Source organism: Oncorhynchus gorbuscha, linkage group LG26, assembly GCF_021184085.1.
Source record: "Oncorhynchus gorbuscha isolate QuinsamMale2020 ecotype Even-year linkage group LG26, OgorEven_v1.0, whole genome shotgun sequence".
NCBI lineage: Eukaryota > Metazoa > Chordata > Actinopteri > Salmoniformes > Salmonidae > Oncorhynchus > Oncorhynchus gorbuscha.
This window is the reverse complement of record NC_060198.1, coordinates 38348746-38367858: the sequence shown is the minus strand read 5'-3', so window position 1 is coordinate 38367858 and position 19113 is coordinate 38348746. Positions and strand designations below refer to the sequence as shown.

Here is a 19113-nt window from a genome sequence, read left to right as displayed (position 1 = left end):
AACCGCTGAATAGCATAGCGCAACAGTCAAATAATATTACAAAAAAATATGAATATTCATGAAATCACAAGTGCAATATTGCAAAACACAGCTTAGCCTTTTGTTAATCCACCTGTTGTCTAAGATTTTGAAATTATGCTTTACAGCGAAAGCAATCCAAGCGTGTGTGTAAGTCTATCGATAGCCTAGCATAGCATTATGTACACTTAGCATCAGGAAGCTTGGTCACGAAAATCAGAAAAGCAATCAAATTAACTGTTTACCTTTGATGATCTTCGGATGTTTTCACTCACGAAACTCCCAGTTACACAACAAATGTTCCTTTTGTTCCATAAAGATGATTTTTATACCCAAAATACCTCCGTTTGTTTGTCGCGTTATGTTACTGTCATGTTTGTCATTCATTGTCATGTCTTGTCCCTGTGCTCCCCATGCTATTCGTTTCCCTCTGCTGGTCTTGTTTGGTTCTATCCTTCTCTCTCCCCCTCCCTCTCTCACTCTCTCGCTCTCTCTTCTCTCTGTCGTTCCGTTCCTGCTCCCAGCTGTTCCTATTCCCCTAATCATCATTTAGTCTTTCCACACCTGTTCCCGATCCTTTCCCCTGATTAGACTCCCTATTTATTCCTTTGTGATCCGTTCCTGTTCCGTCGGTTCCTTGTTTTGTATTCCATGCTGTAATTGCGTTTCGCCCTGTCCTGTCGTGTTTTTGCCGTGATTGTGTATCACCCTGTCCTGTCGTGTTTTGTGCCTTCTTCAGACGCTGCGTGTGAGCAGGTGTCTCAGTTGACTACGGCCTGCGCCTACCCGAAAGCGACCTGCAGTCTGTGGCCGCTTCTCCAGTTGTTTTCCCCTCTACTATCTAGAGGATTTCAGTTATTCGGTTTTGAGCATTAATAAACTCTGTTTCTGTTAAGTCGCGTTTGGGTCCTCCTTCACCTGCATGACAGAAGGAACCGACCAAAGAATGGACCCAGCGACTTCAGACGCTCGTTACACTGCCGTCGAGATCCAAGGAGCCATGCTCGGCAGACACGAGCAGGAATTGTCTGCTGCTCGCCATGCCGTGGAGAACCTGGCCGCTCAGGTTTCCGACCTCTCTGGACAGTTCCAGAGTCTACGTCTCGTGCCACCTGTTACTCCCTGGCCTGCCGAGCCTCCTGAACCCAGGGTTAATAACCCACCTTGCTACTCCGGGCAGCCCACTGAGTGCCGCTCCTTTCTCACGCAGTGTGAGATTGTGTTCTCTCTCCAACCCCACACATACTCTAGAGAGAGAGCTCGGGTTGCTTTCGTCATTTCACTCCTTACTGGCCGGGCTCGAGAATGGGGCACAGCTATCTGGGAGGCAAGGGCTGATTGCTCTAACAGATTCCAGAACTTTAAAGAGGAGATGATTCGGGTTTTTGACCGTTCAGTTTTTGGTGAGGAGGCTTCTAGGGCCCTGGCTTCCTTATGCCAAGGTGAACGGTCCATAACGGATTATTCCATTGAGTTTCGCACTCTTGCTGCCTCTAGTGAGTGGAACGAGCCGGCGCTGCTCGCTCGTTTTCTGGAGGGACTCCACGCAGTGGTTAAGGATGAGATTCTCTCCCGGGAGGTTCCTTCAGATGTGGACTCCTTGATTGCTCTCGCCATCCGCATAGAACGACGGGTAGATCTTCGTCACCGGGCTCGTGGAAGAGAGCTCGCATCAACGGTGTTTCCCTGCTCCGCATCGCAACCATCTCCCTCTGGCTTTGAGACTGAGCCCATGCAGCTGGGAGGGATTCGCATCTCGAATAAGGAGAGGGAACAGAGGATCACCAACCGCCTGTGCCTCTATTGCGGAGTTGCTGGACATTTTGTTATTTCATGTCCAGTAAGAGGCCAGAGCCCATCAGTAAGCGGAGGGCTACTGGTGAGCGCTACTACTCAGGTCCCTTCATCTAGATCTTGTACTACTATGTCGGTCCATCTACGCTGGACCGGTTCGGGTGCTACATGCAGTGCTTTGATTGACTCTGGGGCTGAGGGTTGTTTCATGGACGAAGCATGGGCTCGGAAACATAACATTCCTTTCAGACCGTTAGACAGGCCTACGCCCATGTTTGCCTTAGATGGTAGTCATCTTCCCAGTATCAAATTTGAGACACTACCTTTAACTCTCACAGTATCTGGTAACCACAGTGAGACTATGTCTTTTTGATTTTCCGTTCACCGTTTACACCTGTTGTTTTGGGTCACCCCTGGCTTGTATGTCATAATCCTTCTATTAATTGGTCTAGTAATTCTATCCTATCCTGGAACGTTTCTTGTCATGTGAAGTGTTTAATGTCTGCCATCCCTCCCATTTCTTCTGTCCCTACTTCTCAGGAGGAACCTGGCGATTTGACAGGAGTGCCGGAGGAATATCATGATCTGCGCACGGTCTTCAGTCGGTCCCGAGCCAACTCCCTTCCTCCTCACCGGTCGTATGATTGTAGTATTGATCTCCTTCCGGGGACCACTCCTCCTCGAGGTAGACTATACTCTCTGTCGGCTCCCGAACGTAAGGCTCTCGAGGATTATTTGTCTGTGTCTCTTGACGCCGGTACCATAGTGCCTTCTTCCTCTCCGGCCGGGGCGGGGTTCTTTTTGTTAAGAAGAAGGACGGTACTCTGCGCCCCTGCGTGGATTATCGAGGGCTGAATGACATAACGGTTAAGAATCGTTATCCGCTTCCCCTTATGTCATCAGCCTTCGAGATTCTGCAGGGAGCCAGGTGCTTTACTAAGTTGGACCTTCGTAACGCTTACCATCTCGTGCGCATCAGAGAGGGGGACGAGTGGAAAACGGCGTTTAATACTCCGTTAGGGCATTTTGAGTACCGGGTTCTGCCGTTCGGTCTCGCCAATGCGCCAGCTGTTTTTCAGGCATTAGTTAATGATGTTCTGAGAGACATGCTGAACATTTTTGTTTTTGTCTATCTTGACGATATCCTGATTTTTTCTCCGTCACTCGAGATTCATGTTCAGCACGTTCGACGTGTTCTACAGCGCCTTTTAGAGAATTGTCTCTACGTAAAGGCTGAGAAGTGCTCTTTTCATGTCTCCTCCGTTACTTTTCTCGGTTCCGTTATTTCCGCTGAAGGCATTCAGATGGATTCCGCTAAGGTCCAAGCTGTCAGTGATTGGCCCGTTCCAAGGTCACGTGTCGAGTTGCAGCGCTTCTTAGGTTTCGCTAATTTCTATCGGCGTTTCATTCGTAATTTCGGTCAAGTTGCTGCCCCTCTCACAGCTCTTACTTCTGTCAAGACGTGTTTTAAGTGGTCCGGTTCCGCCCAGGGAGCTTTTGATCTTCTAAAAGAACGTTTTACGTCCGCTCCTATCCTCGTTACTCCTGACGTCACTAGACAATTCATTGTCGAGGTTGACGCTTCAGAGGTAGGCGTGGGAGCCATTCTATCCCAGCGCTCCCAGTCTGACGATAAGGTTCATCCTTGCGCTTATTTTTCTCATCGCCTGTCGCCATCTGAGCGCAACTATGATGTGGGTAACCGTGAACTGCTCGCCATCCGCTTAGCCCTAGGCGAATGGCGACAGTGGTTGGAGGGGGCGACCGTTCCTTTTGTCGTTTGGACAGACCATAAGAACCTTGAGTACATCCGTTCTGCCAAACGACTTAATGCCCGTCAAGCTCGTTGGGCGTTGTTTTTCGCTCGTTTCGAGTTTGTGATTTCTTACCGTCCGGGTAGCAAGAACACCAAGCCTGATGCCTTATCCCGTCTGTTTAGTTCTTCTGTGGCTTCTACTGATCCCGAGGGGATTCTTCCTTATGGGCGTGTTGTCGGGTTAACAGTCTGGGGAATTGAAAGACAGGTTAAGCAAGCACTCACGCACACTGCGTCGCCGCGCGCTTGTCCTAGTAACCTCCTTTTCGTCCCTGTTTCCACTCGTCTGGCTGTTCTTCAGTGGGCTCACTCTGCCAAGTTAGCGGGTCATCCCGGTGTTCGAGGCACTCTTGCGTCTATTCGCCAGCGCTTTTGGTGGCCGACTCAGGAGCGTGACACGCGCCGTTTCGTGGCTGCCTGTTCGGACTGCGCGCAGACTAAGTCGGGTAACTCTCCTCCTGCCGGTCGTCTCAGACCGCTCCCCATTCCTTCTCGACCATGGTCTCACATTGCCTTAGACTTCATTACCGGTCTGCCTTTGTCTGCGGGGAAGACTGTGATTCTGACGGTTGTCGATAGGTTCTCTAAGGCGGCACATTTCATTCCCCTCGCTAAACTTCCTTCCGCTAAGGAGACGGCACAAATCATTATTGAGAATGTATTCAGAATTCATGGCCTCCCGTTAGACGCCGTTTCAGACAGAGGTCCGCAATTCACGTCACAGTTTTGGAGGGAGTTCTGTCGTTTGATTGGTGCGTCCGTCAGTCTCTCTTCCGGGTTTCATCCCCAGTCTAACGGTCAAGCAGAGAGGGCCAATCAGACGATTGGTCGCATACTACGCAGCCTTTCTTTCAGGAACCCTGCGTCTTGGGCAGAACAGCTCCCCTGGGCAGAATACGCTCACAATTCGCTTCCTTCGTCTGCTACCGGGTTATCTCCGTTTCAGAGTAGTCTGGGTTACCAGCCTCCTCTGTTCTCATCCCAGCTTGCCGAGTCCAGCGTTCCCTCCGCTCAGCGTTTGTCCAACGTTGTGAGCGCACCTGGGAGGGTGAGGTCTGCACTTTGCCGTTACAGGGCACAGACGGTGAGAGCCGCCAATAAACGCAGGATTAAGAGTCCAAGGTATTGTTGCGGCCAGAGAGTGTGGCTTTCCACTCGCAACCTTCCTCTTACGACAGCTTCTCGTAAGTTGACTCCGCGGTTCATTGGTCCGTTCCGTGTCTCCCAGGTCGTCAATCCTGTCGCTGTGCGAGTTCTCTTCCGCGACATCTTCGTCGCGTCCATCCTGTCTTCCATGTCTCCTGTGTTAAGCCCTTTCTTCGCACCCCCGTTCGTCTTCCCTCCCCCTCCCGTCCTTGTCGAGAGCGCACCTATTTACAAGGTACATAAGATTATGGACATGCGTTCTCGGGACGGGGTCACCAATACCTAGTGGATTGGGAGGGTTACGGTCCTGAGGAGAGGAGTTGGGTTCCGTCTCGGGACGTGCTGGACCGTTCGCTCATCGATGATTTCCTCCGTTGCCGCCAGGATTCCTCCTCGAGTGCGCCAGGAGGCGCTCGGTGAGTGGGGGGTACTGTCATGTTTGTCATTCATTGTCATGTCTTGTCCCTGTGCTCCCCATGCTATTCGTTTCCCTCTGCTGGTCTTGTTTGGTTCTATCCTTCTCTCTCCCCCTCCCTCTCTCACTCTCTCGCTCTCTCTTCTCTCTGTCGTTCCGTTCCTGCTCCCAGCTGTTCCTATTCCCTAATCATCATTTAGTCTTTCCACACCTGTTCCCGATCCTTTCCCCTGATTAGACTCCCTATTTATTCCTTTGTGATCCGTTCCTGTTCCGTCGGTTCCTTGTTTTGTATTCCATGCTGTAATTGCGTTTCGCCCTGTCCTGTCGTGTTTTTGCCGTGATTGTGTATCACCCTGTCCTGTCGTGTTTGTGCCTTCTTCAGACGCTGCGTGTGAGCAGGTGTCTCAGTTGACTACGGCCTGCGCCTACCCGGCGACCTGCAGTCTGTGGCCGCTTCTCCAGTTGTTTTCCCCTCTACTATCTAGAGGATTTCAGTTATTCGGTTTTGAGCATTAATAAACTCTGTTTCTGTTAAGTCGCGTTTGGGTCCTCCTTCACCTGCATGACAGTTACTTATTTTCCACCATAATTTGCAAATAAATTCATTAAAAATCTTACAATGTGATTTTCCAGATTTTTTTCCTCATTTTGTCTGTCATTGTTGAAGTGTACCTATGATGAAAACTACAGGCCTCTCTAACTTGCACAATTGGTGGCTGACTAAATACTTTTTTGCCCCACTGTATTTGCCAGTAGAGAGAGGATCGTGGTCCGATTTGGACCAAGGGCTTGATACATTTTACAGACTGCTTTAAATACAAAATTCTTCTTCATTCAAATGTAACCTATTATCACAACATCTGTTTTGACATGTAGTCACAGTCATGGAAGCACAATGAGCAGACCTGAACTAATTTATATCACTATTATTATACTGTAGATATGGGTTCTGACTTGGTGTACAGGGAGACTACTGTAAGAACGGCCCATGTTCTGAATTCTGTCGCTGTACATTTCAAAAGTGCTGAACAAATAGCTATATTGACTACGTCCGTCGTTGCCCATTAACATCTTAGTCGGAATAACGGATTGCCTCTTATCCGCTTGTCGTCCCCTTATGCCATAGTTTATACATCTCATTTGTCAGTAGAAACTACATTTGTTTAAGCAAGTCTGCCATATCAGCTATGTTTTTAAAAGGCAGTAAATGAGGCTGAATGAACTGTTTCGCTGCCAGACAAGGCTCTACTGATAGCCATGTGTAGCGGTGGTAAAGATTCACTCCATTGCTGAAAAGAAAGCTCTGTTGTTGGGACTCTGCTGTTGGGACAGCTTTATGTAGGCCCTAACAGTTTGTGGTAAACGTTTATCACCATTACAGTGCAGTTAATTGATTGTTTAGTGTTGTGTTGTGTAGTGGCTTTGCTGGCATGCATCTAAAAAAATGTTGATGAGTTTACTCCACCAAGATTTACATGCTAAAATCACCACCGTGACAGAGACATGGGGATGAGAAGGTGTGTTGTATCTAATGAGGCTGACATAGACATGGGGATATGAAAGTGTGTTGTATCTAATGAGGCTGACATAGACATGGGGATGAGAAGGTGTGTTGTATCTAATGAGGCTGACATAGACATGGGGATGTGAGGGTGTGTTGTATCTAAAGAGGCTGACATAGACATGGGGATGTGAGAGTGTGTTGTATCTAAAGAGGCTGACAGAGACATGGGGATATGAGGGTGTGTTGTATCTAATGGGGCTGACAGAAACATGGGGATATGAGGGTGTGTTGTATCTAATGAGGCTGACATAGACATGGGGATGAGAAGGTGTGTTGTATCTAATGAGGCTGACATAGACATGGGGATGTGAGGGTGTGTTGTATTGCTGACATAGACATGGGGATGAGTGTGTTGTATCTAAAGAGGCTGACAGGACATGGGGATATGAGGGTGTGTTGTATCTAATGGGGCTGACAGAAACATGGGGATATGAGGGTGTGTTGTATCTGATGGGGCTGACAGAGACATGGGGATATGAGGGTGTGTTGTATCTGATGGGGCTGACAGAGACATGGGGATGTGAGGGTGTGTTGTATCTGATGGGGCTGATAGAGACATGGGGATGTGAGGGTGTGTTGTATCTGATGGGGCTGACAGAGACATGGGGATATGAGGGTGTGTTGTATCTGATGGGGCTGATAGAGACATGGGGATATGAGGGTGTGTTGTATCTCATGGGGCTGACAGAAACATGGGGATATGAGGGTGTGTTGTATCTGATGGGGCTGATAGAGACATGGGGATATGAGGGTGTGTTGTATCTGATGAGGCTGACAGAGACATGGGGATATGAGGGTGTGTTGTATCTGATGAGGCTGACAGAGACATGGGGATATGAGGGTGTGTTGTATCTGATGAGGCTGACAGAGACATGGGGATATGAGGGTGTGTTGTATCTGATGGGGCTGACAGAGACATGGGGATGTGAGGGTGTGTTGTATCTGATGGGGCTGACATAGACATGGGGATATGAGGGTGTGTTGTATCTGATGGGGCTGACAGAGACATGGGGATATGAGGGTGTGTTGTATCTGATGGGGCTGACAGAGACATGGGGATATGAGGGTGTGTTGTATCTGGGGATGGGGCTGATAGAGACATGGGGATAGACATGATGAGGGGTGTTGTATCTTGCTGACAGAGACTGAGGGTGTGTTGTATCTGATGGGGCTGATAGAGACATGGGGATATGAGGGTGGGCTGACATAGACATGGGGATATGAGGGTGTGTTGTATCTGATGGGGCTGACAGAGACATGGGGATATGAGGGTGTGTTGTATCTGATGGGGCTGACAGAGACATGGGGATATGAGGGTGTGTTGTATCTGATGGGGCTGACAGAGACATGGGGATATGAGGGTGTGTTGTATCTGATGGGGCTGACAGAGACATGGGGATATGAGGGTGTGTTGTATCTGATGGGGCTGACAGAGACATGGGGATATGAGGGTGTGTTGTATCTAATGGGGCTGGACATGGGGATATGAGGGTGTGTTGTATCTGATGGGGCTGACAGAGACATGGGGATATGAGGGTGTGTTGTATCTGATGGGGCTGACAGAGACATGGGGATATGAGGGTGTGTTGTATCTAATGGGGCTGACAGAGACATGGGGATATGAGGGTGTGTTGTATCTGATGGGGCTGATAGAGACATGGGGATATGAGGGTGTGTTGTATCTGATGGGGCTGACAGAGACATGGGGATATGAGGGTGTGTTGTATCTGATGGGGCTGATAGAGACAGGTGTGTTGTATCTAATGGGGCTGACAGAGACATGGGGATGAGGGTGTGTTGTATCTGATGGGGCTGACAGAGACATGGGGATATGAGGGTGTTGTATCTGATGGGGCTGACATGGGGATATGAGGGTGTGTTGTATCTGATGGGGCTGATAGAGACATGGGGGGAGGGTGTGTTGTATCTGATGGGGCTGATAGAGACATGGGGTTGGGGTATATCTGATGGGGCTGACAGAGACATGGGGATATGAGGGTGTGTTGTATCTAATTGGGCTGACAGAGACATGGGGATATGAGGGTGTGTTGTATCTGATGGGGCTGACAGAGACATGGGGATATGAGGGTGTGTTGTATCTAATGGGGCTGATAGAGACATGGGGATATGAGGGTGTGTTGTATCTGATGGGGCTGACAGAGACATGGGGATATGAGGGTGTGTTGTATCTGATGGGGCTGACAGAGACATGGGGATATGAGGGTGTGTTGTATCTAATGGGGCTGACAGAGACATGGGGATATCAGGGTGTGTTGTATCTGATGGGGCTGATAGAGACATGGGGATATCAGGGTGTGTTGTATCTGATGGGGCTGATAGAGACATGGGGATATGAGGGTGTGTTGTATCCAATGAGGCTGACAGAGACATGGGGATATGAGGGTGTGTTGTATCTGATGGGGCTGATAGAGACATGGGGATATGAGGGTGTGTTGTATCTAATGGGGCTTGTATCTGATGGGGCTGATAGAGACATGGGGATATGAGGGTGTGTTGTATCTAATGGGGCTGACAGAGACATGGGGATGTGAGGGTGTGTTGTATCTGATGGGGCTGATAGAGACATGGGGATATGAGGGTGTGTTGTATCTGATGGGGCTGATAGAGACATGGGGATATGAGGGTGTGTTGTATCTGATGGGGCTGATAGAGACATGGGGATATGAGGGTGTGTTGTATCTGATGGGGCTGATAGAGACATGGGGATATGAGGGTGTGTTGTATCTGATGGGGCTGACATAGACATGGGGATATGAGGGTGTGTTGTATCTGATGGGGCTGACAGAGACATGGGGATATGAGGGTGTGTTGTATCTGATGGGGCTGATAGAGACATGGGGATATGAGGGTGTGTTGTATCTGATGGGGCTGACAGAGACATGGGGATATGAGGGTGTGTTGTATCTGATGGGGCTGATAGAGACATGGGGATATGAGGGTGTGTTGTATCTGATGGGGCTGATAGAGACATGGGGATATGAGGGTGTGTTGTATCTGATGGGGCTGATAGAGACATGGGGATATGAGGGTGTGTTGTATCTGATGGGGCTGATAGAGACATGGGGATATGAGGGTGTGTTGTATCTGATGGGGCTGACAGAGACATGGGGATATGAGGGTGTGTTGTATCTGATGGGGCTGATAGAGACATGGGGATATGAGGGTGTGTTGTATCTAATGGGGCTGACAGAGACATGGGGATATGAGGGTGTGTTGTATCTGATGGGGCTGACAGAGACATGGGGCAGTGACCTGCTTGCCAACTGTAGACCACAACACCTCTTGCACAGGGAGTGTATTACTACAGCCAACAAGGAATCGGATCAACTCTTTATTTATTCTACAAATAAACAGACAGTGAAGAGGCACACAGGCCAATATCCCTCCACAAGACTCCATTGTATCTGAGGTACAGTGTAGGGTGTGTAGAGAAGCTGATCCTAAAATACTGTGCAATCTCGAGTAGTTTCAGGTGAGATGAGGTAGACCTGTGTACAACTAACTACCTCAAATGACACCAGAGTCATGGTTTCATTACCTCTTGTGTGCAGTATACTATGCAAACAGCACATTATCATACCTCTAAAAATACAGTCACATGGAGTTACAGTAGCTAATGTGTGAAGCAGTCTGTGGCTGTGGGATAAGCGTGTGCACCTCTCTGTACATGGCTGTGCCTTGTGGATGGCCATGAATCTGTCCAGTCTTGGGGTCAGGGAAAGCTCAATGTTAAACAGTAAGGAGGGGGGGTATGCCTGTGTGCGCGTGCATGTGCAGTATGGCAGACGTGATCCCCGGACCCGGCCTGTTCTCCCCTAGTGGGTCATTCAGCCCCTCTCCCTGTCTCTAATCCCGTCTGTCCGGGGGAGATAGGGAGGAGCGGCTGGCCACGGCACACCCGGGGCACCGCAAACACAATCACAGGCCTTTCACAGACACTTAACGGGGCTTTGCGCTTGTTCAACAAGGCAAAACGCGGCAGAAGGGATCAATTTAATACAAGTCCTGACTCGAATGGAAAGAGGGTTAATAAATAAGCAATGACAGTGAGGGCTGCCGCCACAATTTATGCAGCGCTCGCTTCCTCCCCACTTCCTCACTCCTTGTTTTCCAGAAGCCTCTCCCCATATTATGGCACGGTGTAGTTCCTGTCTCCAGAACATATTGGGGAGAGCTGGGGAGGTAGGGAAAGTAGCAGACTCCTCTCTCATCAGGATATTACTTTAATAAATCACTGCTGCCATTGCTTGCTACATTAATTCCTGGGGCCCGGAGGGCTATGATGGTACCAGCAGGGATCTACACGAGGCGCTAAATGATGTGGGGGATCCCCCAGTGAGAGAACAGAGACCCCCTGAATCTCCTCATCTCCCCTGAACACCTCAGGCCCCTCCCCTCAGCTTGGCTGGCTCACACCCTGGGCTCCAACTGGGCCGGCCCGCTCGCCCGCCAGCCCTCCACCGCTGACAAGATAATCAGCAGAGAGAGAGAGAGAGCCAGGAGCCTCCGCAGTGCACATACAAATGAGTGGAGCATACATACATCTATAACTAGGAGTGAAGTCACCTGACCCAGAGACCCAGCGCTAGAGCACCTCACACCACATCACCCACATGCCCCTCTCTAGTGGCTTCATTGAGTTCTCCCATACGGGCACTGCTGTTTGATATGATGCATCTTCAGTAGGTATAGACACCCTAATAAACACAGAGACACCGGGAGCCATGTTGAGTGAGATGCTAGTCTACATAAGATGTGAACAGGATGTAGATGCTTATAGTCTCAGGAGGATTGCTTCTTTTATTCTTGTTAATTTCATGAGACGGTAGGCTCAACTCAATATATTGGCAGTATATTTCCAGTCACAGAGATTTTTTTTTCCTCTCGTCAAATAAATTGTAGTATGGTTTGAGGTACAGTGAAAATAGCTGGTAGACCTTTCTCACAGGTAGTGGTATACACTTGCAGTTTTCCTGTGTGAGTGGGCAGCAGGTGTATCAACAAATACTGCATTAACATTGTTGTGGCTTTTGTTGTAGGTTTGATTGAATCTGGCCCAGTGTGATTGTACTGGAGGTGGTAGCAGTAGTAGTAGGTCTAGTAGTCATAGTGATGGCTCTACTGATGGAGGATGTGTATCCCCAGACCCCGGCAACATCAGTTTCATCTCTTCATTTATCACAGAGAGAGAGAGAGAGAGAGAGAGAGAGAGAGAGAGAGAGAGAGAGAGAGAGAGAGAGAGAGAGAGAGAGAGAGAGAGAGAGAGAGAGAGAGAGAGAGAGAGAGAGAGAGAGAGAGAGAGAGAGATCTCCATTGGTATTCACAGACAAAGCTGCTAGATTCACCCCCCAGAATACTGCTGGGAGATGATACCCTTCTTTCTTCACACAGCGGGGAACGGGCCACCGTAAATGGAGCGCTTGGGAGTGTGTGGCGTGCCGTGAATGACAGAGCGCCGTACACACTCCAAGCAATGACCCCAAACTCAAGGACTTGCTCCAAATGTCCTCATCTCTCATGCTTCCTGTTTTCGCTGGAAGCTCAAAAAGTGTCGTACTGGGATGGACAGCGGGAGTCCACAGGCAGATTGTCAGAGTGCAGATGCCAACGTTAGAGGGTGTCAGCCTGGGCTGGGCCCACAGAAACTATTGAAAACACTTGTGAAATATGTAGATCAAAATGTAAGTTCTTCGCAACGTATTTCTGTATAACAGCTGTTTTATTGGAGTATTTTAGGCGCTACAGAGTTAGTTGCCTTAGGAACCAGATGTTAGAGCAGAGTTAGTTGCCGTAGGAACCCGATGTTAAAGCAGCCTTAAACCTGAAAGTCTTAACTGGTGAAACTGACATGTCTGTTTGGACATTGCAACAACAAAGGAGTTACTGCAAACAACAAACACTGTTTTCTTTTCTCGGACATCATTGCAGGCGTGAAAGAACAGCAGAATATGTGGATTCTCTTCCCACACTGCCAGATTCTCCTCTCCTTTTCATCAACAAAACAAAAACAATAACAAAGGCGTCGGGCCGGACAGCGGCACGGTTTCCCCAAATACTGATTCCATCTTGAAGTGCAGTAAGTAGCAGGTGTCAAATGAATTCCCAGTGAAAAGGTGGTACAGGAAAGATACAGTCTGATGAGTATTTACGTGGATCTAAAAATATATTTCCAAAATGCACAGCCTCAACTAGGCCTTCACTGCCAAACCAACTATAGCATGTTGGAGTACCATCCAGGGCCCCCTTTCCTGATAGCGATGGAATTTAGGATTACGAGTGTTTTAACTATGCATCTTTCCTACAACGGCCGAAGATGTACAGTAACTCGAGTTTCCCAAAAGACCACACAAAGAAAGCGGTCGCTAAGCCCCGTCGTTGGAGCATGTGTCGATACTGATAGGATGGACAGGATGGACAGGATGGACATGATGGACAGGATGGACAGAAAGACAGCGCTGCTCCCGGATCAGATTATCTCCATTGAAATCTGTCCTTAACATGATCAGTATTTCACCATACGATGGATTGGAGAAATGACTGACTAAGTAGGCCTGTAGGGGGAAAATATGAATGCGCCAAACTATTTGTAGTAAGTAGGCCTAAATAATGCTTGTTCTTGACATACACCTGTGTTAGAGGGTGGCAGCCTGGGTTAGGCAGCCTGGGTAAGGCAGCCTGGGTAAAGCAGCCTGGGTAAGGCAGCCTGGGTAAGGCAGCCTGGGTAAGGCAACCTGGGTTAGGCAGCCTGGGTAAGGCAGCCTGGGTAAGGCAGCCTGGGTAAGGCAGCCTGGGTAAGGCAACCTGGGTTAGGCAGCCTGGGTAAGGCAGCCTGGGTTAGGCAGCCTGGGTAAGGCAGCCTGGGTAAGGCAGCCTGGGTAAGGCAGCCTGGGTAAGGCAGCTTGGGTTAGGCAGCCTGGGTAAGGCAGCCTGGGTAAGGCAACCTGGGTAAGGCAACCTGGGTAAGGCAGCCTGGGTAAGGCAGCCTGGGTTAGGTTTACACAAACTACCGAAAACACTTCATTGTAATATGGAGATCAATATGTAGGTTATTCACAACAAATATCTGTCTACCAGCTGTTGTACTGAAGTATTTAGGGGTTACAGAGTTCGGCTGTAGAGTATAGCCTATCAGACATGGTAAATGGTAAATCATTATCAGTGACTTAACGTTACATCATCTTTACAATGAAACCAGACACTGTCTGTAAATTGAGATGCAGTATTGAATAGCAATACACAAAGGAGAGCAAGGCAATACATGGTCTGTAATGTTGTGACAACAGGCCATCTGCCCTCTACGATGTAGCTCACAACCACTTTACCTTTCATGGATGGCTAGTAATGACTTTGATTGTGTCATGCTAATACCAAATCTTAAGCCATGCGTGCTTATACCTCTCCTGACCCCATATTTCCAGACTCCCTCTTTCTGTAGAGAACACACGCCTCCTCATCCCTTTCCCCCAACCATTAAACTGCATCTGAACATCAGACTTAATTGATGAAAGGAGGGCCTGTCTTCATTTATAAGCAGGCATCCACCAAACTAATCTGGCTGTGTTGTGAAGTCTGTCCTTTCCATTAAGTGGGACACATTATCTCCTAATCAAATTAAAGTCATTTAATTGTCGCCCTCCCTTGATAGATCCGAGGAAAAAAGGAGGCGAGCCGTGTTTGCTGAAGGGGGATGTGTGCAGATTGAACTGGGCCTGTGTCATTACGGTATGAATTTGTAAATAACCAAAGCGTCATGTCATGTCTTTGCTTTGAACCTTTCTATAGGGTGAAGTTGAGGTTGACATTTGATCCACTCTCCCAGCTCAGTGGACCCAAAACAATTGAGGCTAAGTACCTAGCTGAAGGGGCTCTAGCCATGTGACCCCATGAACGATTGACCTCTGTAACCTACTGATCACTAGTCTCATTTCTTAATCACTACTCTGAGCTGTGTGTGTGTGTGTGTGTGTGTGTGTGTGTGTGTGTGTGTGTGTGTGTGTGTGTGTGTGTGTGTGTGTGTGTGTGTGTGTGTGTGTGTGTGTGTGTGTGTGTGTGTGTGTGTGTGTGTGTGTGTGTGTGTGTGTGTGTGTGCTGCAAACTAAACCACCTGTGCTGGCCAGTGTGTTAGCTGGCGGCTCTGTCCCTGCTACGTGGTTGTCCCTGCTATTACCTGAGTCATCCTGTGATTAAGAATGGAAGTCTCTGTGTGGAATGGGGCCGGTCTGTCCGCCTCTGTCCTCCCAGCCCAGCACTGCGTAGGCCCTGGGGGGTCCCCATGGTAACCAGAGTGAAGGATACCCCCGCAGACTCTGGCCCCGGCCACCGCTGCCGCCGCCCACCATGGGGGCATCCCTGGGCGTGTGATAAATGAAGGAGCGTGGGATCGTTTGTCCCACTGATAGAGTTTTATCCCCTGCCCTTTCAGAGCAGTCAGACCATAAAGAGAGAGCCACGGCCAAGCGTGACAGGTTAACCCAACAGTAATAGAATACTCCTAATGGTCTGGTCTGGGCCAGGGGTTGGAGCCACCGGCCACAACAGCCAGACGTCCGCCCCACCTCTATCGTTATAGGTGCTCTGGGACCACGTCACCCACTTTGTGGTTGTCACAGAGAGTAGCAAGGACAAAGTGGGCACTTTGATGACTTAATGGGCACATTGATGGTGTCTTAGGGCAGAATGGAGGCGGGCGAGGGCAGGCAAACGGATAGAATAGAGTATACAAGACATTAAGACAAGGAAACGAGCTGTAGGGCGGTGAGGTAAGCCTAAAGCACATCCGGTACTTGGCAATGTTACCCCGTGCTTCAAAGGACTGCGTTTTACAAGGGCCTTTGAATTTATAGGAATTCTACAGCAGCTGGCTGGCAAGTCTATTGTTTTGTCTAGGGCCATTCCTGTTGAATGATTTGATAGTGTAGCAATGCATACGAGAGGTATGAGAAAATAAACATGATCAAACACCAGTGAGCAGTCAGAAGAGATTTAGATGATTTTGTTGTCATGACTTTCACTTGAACATGCCTGTCTCGCTACGATTAATCCTCACAATGAAAGACAATTCTCGGGGCTAGCCTACTGGTTTATGCTGTAACAAGGTTGTTTGTGTAGATGTTTGTTAGCGTGCACCTTGGGTAGCAGTCAGTCATGTTTGAATATGGCTTTAATTAGCCCTGTGTATTCCAGAAGTAGCAGCTCAGAGCCCTCTGTCCACAGCCCCCCCCCCCCCTCCCACACACACACACACCACCACCACCGTCCTCTCTGCTGCTCTACTAATAGTGTCCTGTCCTCTCTCCTCCTCCCAGGAACATCAGCGCTCTGTGTGGTTAAGATAATAGCAGCTCACACTAAAGATGTTAATTGAGGGGAGATAATGTGGGGATGCTGTGGGTGTGTGTATGTGGTGTGGGTGTGTGTGTGCATGTGCGTGTGTGTGTGTGTGCGTGTGTGTGTGTGTGTGTGTGCGTGCGTGCGTGTGTGTGTGTGTGTGTGTGTGTGTGTGTGTGTGTGCGTGTGTGTTTGTGATAATATTAAGTTGTGGTGTTCCACTACCAACTAGCCTCTTAATAAACCTCTGTCACACCAGGCGAGGTGTGATAAATCTGGAGGGATTATGATAACTGTGAGTTGTTCCTCCCTCCTTGAATCAGACAGGAAGGTGTGGCAGCAGCGGGGTCTGGTGAGATCTGTCTCAGAGTCTGGTGAGGTCTGGTGAGGTCTGTCTCCGGTTCTGGTGAGGTCTGTCTCAGGGTCTGGTGAGGTCTGTCTCCGGTTCTGGTGAGGTCTGTCTCAGGGTCTGGTGAGGTCTGTCTCATGGTCTGGTGAGGTCTGTCTCAGGGTCTGGTGAGGTCTGTCTCAGGGTCTGGTGAGGTCTGTCTCAGGGTCTGGTGAGGTCTGTCTCAGGGTTTGGTGAGGTCTGTCTCAAGGTGGGCTGGAGACTCAGGGAAGTGTTTGGCCAACTGAAATGTGTAGCGGGCAGGCAGGCAGGTGGGTAGGCGGGTAGGATGGCAGGCGCTAGGCAAGCGGGCGGACGTGTCGGCACTCAATGTGGGTAGAACACAGGGGAAGCAGAGATGGAGTAATCTGACCAAGCAGCTGAAGTGACAGAAGCTACATTAATAGAGGCATATGTCTGGAGCACAGAGAGACGGAAAGAGAGAGAAAACAGACACTGTACCAGCCTGAGAGAGAGGGAAGACGGAGAGCGGGAGAGAAAGGGTGAGGGGTAAACAGAAAACAGCGCCAGCCTCTGTAATTGCCTCAATCCCACTGGGAATGCTCTCATTCATTTGAAGCAGGCTGTATTCTCACTCTCTCTCTTTTTCACAATTTAGGGGGGGGGGGTGTAGTGAGTGGGATTGGGGTGCGTGGGGTGGAGTTGGGTGGGTGATCCGTGTGCAATCCTCAGTGTGTGATGCTAACGTATGGCGATGAGTGCGATAGCTCCCCTGTGCTGAATCTCCTGTACCATCAGCGTGAGGACCAGTCCATGGCTTTGGCCTGGGTAGAGGAGAGCACAGCACAGCGCTGTGGAAAAGTGAGGGCGATAAGGAGGTAGGCGGACTGCAGCTCAGACCTGTCAGATGTGATCGCGCACCGGAGCGCTCCGCACGTGTCTGTCTCTTTTTATATTTCCCTAAGACAGCCCACCTCTTCACGCCCCCCTCTCTTCTTTTTTTCCCTCTCTCCTCCTCTGCGCCCTGTTTTTTTCTACCTTCCTGGAGGAATTCTTTATTTCTTTATGTCTTGTGTGGCGCGTGCGTTGGATGATGTGCCCCCTCCTCCTTCCTCTTTTCTCCTCCTCTCTCTTTTCCGCTTTCACAGCCTAGTTTTCTTTTTTTCTCAATCTTGTGTGCAGGTTGTATCTGACAGAGAGAGGACCACCGCCACGCTCCAGCCCCGCTCCAACCCACTGTGAGTATTCTTATGCTAATTTTCCAGCTCCATCTTTCCCAACGTCGGTTTCTTTTATTCTCTACCCTTTTATGTTCTCGACCGCGGCGCACTGAGAACGTGGCGGCTGCGACAGAGAGAAAGAAGGAGAGACAGAGAGAGGGAGAAAGAGGGAAGGAGGGAAGAGAGAGGATAAATAGTGCTGTGAGAGAAGTAGCTGTGCTGTGTAGGGGTTTCTCTGAGGATGGTGGAATGGCTGAGGGGGTAGAGGAGGGGGCGGGTCTTGATGTGGTAGATGGTTCTGTGTGTGAATGGTTGGGATGTTGTTGACGACAGTTAGCGTGGAGCGGGTCAGCACACTGATCACCAGGGTCTCTCTTTACCTTAACTTCTCACTCTCCATATTGACTGACTCTTCTGTTTTGATATTGAGGCTTTTCTGTTTCCTACTGTGTTCCTGTTACCACTACCGAGAGGGGTCCACTGTTGTCATTTGAACAGTGGACATGTGTACGATAAACAGAGATTTAAGAATAATATTTGTGCGTGTGTGTGTGAGTGTTCAAACAAGTCTGTATTCTCTATGGGCAATCATATGTGCGTATATTTTTATTGTGTGTATATTTTTATTGTGTGTGTGTGTGTGTGTGTTTGTTTATTTATGGGTGAACCAGTGGAGGCTGCTGAGGAGAGGATGGCTCATAATAATGGCTGGAATGCAGCGAATGGAATGGCATCATATACCTGGAGAACATGTGGTTGATGTATTTGATACCATTCCACTCATTCCACTCCAGCCATTACCACGAGACCATCCTCCCCAATTAAGTTGCCACCAACATACTGCATGTGTGTGTATTTTCAGTCTGTTTGTAGCTGTGTTTCTTTGTCCATGCGTGGCCACATGGGAGTGCATGAATATCCATGTTCATTTGCATACGCGTGTACACCGTAGTCCTACATGTGGGACTATGTATGCACGTGTTTGTGTACAGTTTATGCGTTCACCAAACGCGTGAAGTGTATTTGTATCACAAATGTGTAGTAGAGATCAGTATGCTAGTGTCCATACCCACCTGCTGTCCCGTGTGCGTGTGTGATGCATGCTGTGTGTATGTGGACCAGATGAAGAGTGGGTGTTCTCTGTGTGGGACTGAGATAGACAGCACCATGCCCCATCACTATGTCAAGGCTAATGGCCACACAGGTCAGCAGGGGTGGACACAGAGTTGGCCATGCAGACCGATGTATGTCAGCACAACAACACCTTTCACTCAGGCCTGGATAACAATAGGCCTTGGTGTAGGTCACTACATGTGCATACAATAAGGACTAACAGAAAACCTCTGCTTTCTAATGTAAGGAAATATACTGGATATTCAGCTGACAAAATGCAGGGAAAAGTCTGTTGTAGATTCAGTTGACATTTGGATATAGATTGAT

At 49.0% G+C, this 19113-nt stretch overlaps 1 protein-coding gene across 4 annotated transcripts in view; it reads left to right on the top strand.

Moving 5' to 3' along the window:
• The window catches only part of LOC124015975 (RNA binding protein fox-1 homolog 3-like), a 459039-nt gene that overhangs the window by 137654 nt on the left and 302272 nt on the right, over nt 1–19113 (top strand). For 3 of the 4 annotated variants that reach the window (XM_046331482.1, XM_046331483.1, XM_046331479.1), the window contains exon 4: nt 17636–17691. The gene's annotated coding sequence lies outside the window, so the exon portion shown is untranslated. Of the gene's footprint in view, nt 1–17199; nt 17332–17635; nt 17692–19113 lie in introns of those variants that run through there. The other variant, XM_046331480.1, reaches the window with a different exon arrangement.